The sequence below is a fragment of the Cavia porcellus genome, unplaced genomic scaffold (genome assembly GCF_034190915.1).
Source record: "Cavia porcellus strain 051 isolate PalLab524CR breed Dunkin Hartley unplaced genomic scaffold, mCavPor4.1 scaffold_11, whole genome shotgun sequence".
NCBI classification, from domain to species: domain Eukaryota; kingdom Metazoa; phylum Chordata; class Mammalia; order Rodentia; family Caviidae; genus Cavia; species Cavia porcellus.
Window position 1 is genome coordinate 45707650 of NW_026947494.1, and position 7056 is coordinate 45714705.

At 35.9% G+C, this 7056-nt stretch overlaps 1 pseudogene; it reads right to left on the minus strand.

The window, feature by feature from the left end:
- Positions 1-2505: 2505 nt before the first annotated feature.
- LOC100722632 (general transcription factor IIH subunit 2-like) lies at positions 2506-3550 on the minus strand (annotated as a pseudogene).
- Positions 3551-7056: the final 3506 nt, after the last annotated feature.

Below are 7056 nucleotides of genomic sequence, written 5' to 3' on the forward strand. Positions count from 1 at the left end.
GATTATTAAGCATATGATCATATCATCTATGAACTGTTAGTTTATTTCTTCTTTTCAATTGTATTTCTTTCTTTCTTTCTTTTTGTTTGTTTGTTTGTTTCATTGTATGGACTGGGAGCTCTAGTACAATGTTGAAGAGAAATGGTAAACAGACATTCATGCCATGTTTCCACATTAGAGAGGAAGCATTGAGTAGTTCATTATTAAATCACATTATCTGTTCTTTTCAGTATTTGCATTGATGGGCATTAGGTCACCCTACTCCAAAGTATAATCACTCTTTCCTTCTCTCTTCTTATTTGAAACAAGACATAAAATTTCACTGAACTTCCATTTATCATAGGTCAGAAGACCCTGGTTCCAGAGGAGTCCCACATATACCTGGAAGAAAAGAGTATCTATTTCTGAAGACACAGGGTAACAGAGCAATCTGAACAAACAGGCCTGATTAACTCTCCTCAGTCTGTTCCCACAAGATCACATTCCCTTTTCTAATCATGCTCTGCACAACTTCTGTCCATTCTTTATTAAATCTAAGCATAAAAATGCATGTTTCCCTGGGTCTTCATTTCTGATGGGTCTCACGCCCTCAGAATATTAAATAAATGTACATGCTTATTTCTTGTCAATTTGTTTTTGGTTACTGATATTTTGTCTGTGAACCTAGCCACAGATAAGAGAAACTATCATCTATTAGTGTCTTACCAAACTGGCAAAGTTTCATTCCTAGTTTCCTGAGAATGACATACCCTTTTCTTTTTCAAGACTGTTCATAACAATAAAAAACCAGAAGCAATCCCAGTGTCCACTAGGAATGAACAAATCTGTGGAACATAGATAGTAAAGAGAAACTATTGATATATCCAACAACATGAAGCTACTATATGTAAGCTAACTGCTAACAGGCAAAACAAATCCTTACAGATAAAAACCAGTGCTAGCTGGCACTAGACATTTGGGAGACTTTGGAGGACCTTTCTGAGGTAATGGTGTTCTACCTCCTGACTGTCATGGCATTGCATGAGTATGCACATTGATAACTTAGAACAAGGGCATTTTAATATATGCTAATTAAAATAATAGCATTAAAGTATATACACAGAGAATGCATTGAAATTAAAAGGCAATTCTGTATTTGGATTTCTTTTCTGTAAAATTAATTGAATTGTTTTAGAAGTTCAGTGGAATTCCAGTAACCTGATCTGGTGTTTTGTTTTGTTGTTTTATTCTGAGTCAGGGTCCCCCTATATTGTCTAGGTTAATCTTGAACTTCTGGCTCATGTGATCCTCTTGTCTCAGTTTCTCGAGGGTCTGTTTTTAAGTTACTAAATACTTCTGTAATGTGATTAGGGCAGTTCTTACAGCATTTAACATGACCTCCTGGGGGATTTATTGAAGCACAGATTACCAAGCCCACCCTAGAGTTATTTAACACTTTCACGGTGGCCAACAGTTTGCATTTTGTTGTTGTTGTTGTTTTAGAAACAAGTTCTGGCTATGTAGTTCAGGCTGGTGTCAAACTTACTGAGATTATCCTGCCTTAGTCTTCCAAATACTAGGATAACAAACATGCATCACCATGCGCTGGTCAGGTTTGCATTTTTAAGGCACTCTTGGATAAGTCTGATACTATTGGTCTATACAACACATTCACAGTCAACTACAGATCACTGATTACAGATTCCTCCTTTTCCTCTAAAGAATCATGTTTTGTTTTTGTTTTGCAGTATGATAATTTTTAAAATCTCTCTTTAAATACCAAAATATATGGCACCAGAGGGGCCAGAATAAGCTGGGCTTGAATAATGTTTACCTTTTTTTATGACTTTATTTTTTATTTTTCAGAATAGGTAACACACCTTATGTATAAAATTCAAAAAGTACAAAGGGATATAAAGTGAAATCATATCTCCCTTAGACCTCAACTCTTAGCCTGTCAGAAGCAGCCTCCTTCAGATGGGGCAACTGCTTTTAGGGGTTTCCCTCTGTATCAGCCTGGCTCCCTGTTCATATCTGTCTTTTGCTTGACTCCTTACATATAAGATTTGCAACGAAATTTGTCTGATAGATTCCCTGCCCACTTTTTTAACCCTGGCATACAACTAGCATTTTGTTTCATTTTTCCATTGCTGGGGATTGAAAACAAGGCCTTCACAGTGAGCTATATCCCCAGCACTTTCTTTTAAATTTTGAGGCTGTCTTATTATGTTGTTCAGGCTGGACTCAAACTTGCAATTCTCCTGCCTCAGCCTCCAGAGTGCTGGGATTATAGGTGCCACCAGGCTAAGTTCAGGTGGACCGCTTTGTAAGTCTGTTTCCCTTAAAACTAGGAGCTGATATGTCCACAAGGTTAAAGCTTTTATCTTCTTTCTAGTGCCTATTTGTTCGTTGCCTAGGATCTTGGCAATGAATAGCTGCTCTGCAAGGTTTGCTGAGTGATCGAGACATTCAGAAAGAAATTGTGCGTTGCTTCCAGATCCTGGCCTTTGTTATGGAATCAAAGATTTATTCACTCTCAACAGGGCAGAGCTGAAGGAGTTGAAATCTTACAAATACAGCCAGGACAACAGTAGAGACAGTCATGACCGAAAACATTTCAGTCCACACAGAAAACATTTTGACAGACATTGCAAACTGAGACATGTTGGTCCTTTGTTTTCCTCTGATATCCATAAAAAATCTTTCTCTTTTCTATTCTTCTTGGGAAATTTCTGGAAAAGCATACAAAGGAAACAAATGATGGTAAGTCTCCGCTGACTGGGGAGCAGAGACCAAAGTAAGGCCATGTATTTTACATTCAACCAGGAAGCTCAGAATACTTTGCCTGACCCTGTGGGCAGAAATAGGCTCCTGCTGTAAGCCCTGACTCAGGATTGATACCCAGATGCACATTCTGAAAGAAGGTTTTGCATCTTGATCAGGCAAAGCAACAATGGTACACCGAGGCAGTCCACTAGTTTCCGAAGCATGAGGCAAACTTTAACCTTTGCAGACAGCATAATGACAGATACTGTGATTTTAGCTCCTTTTAGGGTCTTAATTAAATCATACATTTTGAATGGATCACAAGTTGTAAGGCTACTAAAGATAATGAGGACCTTCTACTTTATGTCCAGGCATGTGTTTTAGCGTCTGCATGGCTGTGCTTAAGGAATTATAAAGAGATGGTTCTCCATGACAGGTCATAGCTACAGTTTTCTTCAAAGATGTTATGTGTTTCCTTGGGTTTCCTGAGAGTTCAGTTGGTTTTTCAGCTCTTCTATTTACAATTATCTCAATCTGACTGATAGGATTTTGATCAAACTACTGTTCTACAAAGTACTCCAACAACTTTAATGTATGTATCTGTCTACTAGGCTGTAAATCTTGGTCTTCCATTAGCTTCAGTCCATCTACTGCCACATAAAGGTGGCAAATTTTTTTCTTTTAGCCTTGAAAAGAGTGTCTTCTAGCTTAGCTTTAAGTGAACCAGATTCATCCTCTTTAAGAATTTCCCAAGTTCTCACATAGCCTCCATTCTGTCACTTAGCTCTTTGGGTTCTTCATCCATATTTTAATAAGTGTATTATATTATTTAGCACTCAGCCAAATGCAAATGACTCTAACATAAGTTGTTTTTGTTTTGTCTTTTTCCTTTTTATCAGTACCCGGGATCGAACTCATGACTGCCTGCCTAACATAAGTTTTATAAAATCTCTTTTATTTTTTGAAATACTGGAGATAGAACCCAGGGGTATTCTACCACTGAACTGTATCTTCATTCTTTCTTATTGATACAGGATTTTGCTAAGTTGCCCAAGCTGGCCATAAACTTGAGATCCTTCTGCCTCAGTCTGGGATTATAGGTATGTGCCACATGCCCAGCAACTTCTTTGATTTTATATTTATTTCTCTTTTCTCATATTAAAAATACTGGCTCTTCTTCTTCACTGTTAGTAGGAGTGTATGCTGGTGCAACCACGGTCAAAATCAAAAAGGGTCCTCAAAAAACTAAAATGAGGCATTCTGTTTGACTCAGCTATTCCTCTTTTTGGCATCTTCCCAAAAGAATTAAAAGCATACCATAGTGATATGTGCACACCCTTGTTTACATAAGCCCAGTTTGTAATAGCTAATTCTTGAAAACAACCCAAATACCGATCAATCAATGAATGGATTAAAAAAATGTAATTTTTTTTAACACAGGAGAGTACCTCTCAGTCACAAAGAAGGATAAACTTGAGTCATTTACAGGTAAATGGATGTACCTTGAAAGCATACTCTTAAGTGAAATAACTCAGGCACACGTGTCAATATCACATTGTTTCTGGTGTGAGAAACTGAAAGTGTAAATATGAACCAGAATATATACTAGATCTTACAAAATAGGAAGAAAATGTTCAATTGAGAAAGGAAACTAGGGAAAAAAGAGGAGGATATAGAAAAGAAGAGAAAATGGAAACAGATTTGTAAATAAGGAGCGGAAGAGGGATTGAAGGGAAGAAAAAGGAATGGGGAAAAGGAGAACTGAGATCAGTCATATATAGGTACAAAGTTCCTATGATGAAAGTGATCATTATGCATATTTAAAATGTACCAATAAAATTAATTAATTTTTTTTTGTCTTTTTCATTTTTATCGGTACCGGGGATCGAACTCACGACTGCCTGCTTGCAAGGCAGGTGCTTACGCTGCTGAGCTAAATCCCCAGCCCCTAAACTTAATTAATTTTTAAAAATCAAGGGTAATTACTGGTAATGACACACATTTCTGTCATTTTGCTGATTTGGAAGTAAGGTTTTATTTATGTATTTTGCAGTGAGGTTTCTAATGATTCCTTGGCCTTCACCTTGATGATAACTCAGCTATTTCCTTTGGGTTTTGGTCTTTAGGAAATCCTCTTAAGGGAGATTGGATTTGACCAGTGTACAGTGTATGCACATGTGGAAATATCAGCTGAATCCCATAAATATGTATAGTTAATGCATGTTTACAAGAAAGTAAAATAAATGTTAAAAGAGACTTCTATTTTCAAAAAAAGAAAATACTGGTTCTTAATAATGTTAACATAGTCATTTTTTGTTTTGTCCATGATACACACAAAATCACTTAAAATTGTAATGTTAATACCAATATCAAAAAAACTCCTAAGTAAAGGGAAAGGTTTCTTGCTAATTTTTTCACTCTTCTACATAGTAATAGTTTTATGTTTGAAAGACAGTTGAACACTTAACAACCTTATCTTTGATAAAGGGGCCAAGCATGTTCACTAGAAAAACGACAGTCTCTTTAATAAATGGTGGTGGAAAAACTGGCTTTCCATATGCCGAAAACTAAAACTAGATCCATGCCTTTCACCATGTAATAAACTAAAATCTAAATGGATCAAAGATCTGAATATTAAAACAGAAACACTAAATCTGTTGAAAGACAAAGTAGGTAAAAATCTTGAAGATATAGAGGTAGGTAGAGAATTCATGAACAGGAATCAAACTGCACGGGAACTACTTCCCAGAATCAATAGCTGGGATCATGTCTTATTAAAAAGTTTCTGCATGTCAAAAGAAATCTCCAGCATAGTGAAAAGAAAATCCACAAACTGGGAAAAAATTTTAGTGAACTGTCCCTCAGACAAAGGACTTCTGTCTAAAACATATAAAGAATTAAGAAAAAAAATCAGACCCCCAAAATTCAAGGACCCAATCCAAAAATGGGCATCTGAGATGAATACAAAGTTCTCAGATGAAGAAAAACAAATGGCAAATAAATACATGAAAAAATGTTCATCATCATTGGTCATTAGAGAAATGCAAATCAAAACAACATGGAGATTCCATCTCACTCCAGAGAGAATGGCCATCACCAACAAATGCTGGAAAGGCTGTGGGGAAAAAGGAACTCTCCTGCACCGTTGGTGGGAGTGTAGACTGGTGCAATCACTGTGGAGGTCAGTCTGGAGGTCAATCACTCTCAAAAAGCTGGGATTGGAAGTCCCATTTGACTTAGCTATTCCACTTATAGGCATATTCCCAGAAGAACTGAAAATATTATATCACAGTGATATATGTGCACCCATGTTTATAGCAGCACAATTTGTAATAGCCAGATCTTGGAAACCACCTAAGTGTCCATCAACTGAGGAATGGATAAAAAAGATGTGGAGTACTACTCAGCTATAAAGAATGATCACATTGAGATATTTATAAATAAATGGGCACAACTGGAGACCATACTCAAAAGTGAAATAAATCAAACTCACATGTATAAATACCATATAGTCTCCCTAGTGTAAGAAGTGATAAGAGTACATAAGAGTTTGTGGTAATCATGATTCCCCCATTGCATTGCTTTAAAGCCTTATAATGATTGCATTCATTAGTTGGAATGGATTTATCCTGGTTTGTTTGATTTTATTATCTGTGATGGTATGAACAGCTATTTTGAAGAAAACCAGTCATTATAATAGCTAGTGCTAATTTGATATCATCTTACTCTGAAGCCCTATCATCCTTTTGCTCTTCTGTTTCCTTTGGTTCTATCATGTTGTATCTTATTCAATTGTATTATGTGTAATAGTATAAACAAATTTTCTATGGAAAATGAGATAATACAGTAGCCATTGTTCATTTTCTGTTATTTGGTTCTGAATGCCCTATAATTCTTTCATTCTCTTTAGTGGTTTTATACTATTTTGTTATGTTTGATACTATTATATATAAAGTTATGCTCAACTATTTCAAAGAAAGAGATATTATGGTAGTCACTGTTAATTACGGGTTGTCTTCTGGTGAAAAACACTGTGGTGCTTACATTGTTCTGTTCTGATCTGCTTTGTTATGTCCTATTTTGTCTTAATCTCTTTAAAATAAAAAAGAAAGCAGTTGAAATAATTCTTTTCATGATTGCATTACTTATATACCACACAGATTGAATTTTTTTCATGCTATTTTCAATTTTAGAGGTTTTTTTTCTTTTCAAGTAGACTATGATATTGTCTGGAAACCATGATGGTTTTCGTCTTCCTATTTTTTAACCTTCTAATTTTTCCCCACCTAGGATTAGTTAGGGTAACTCTAT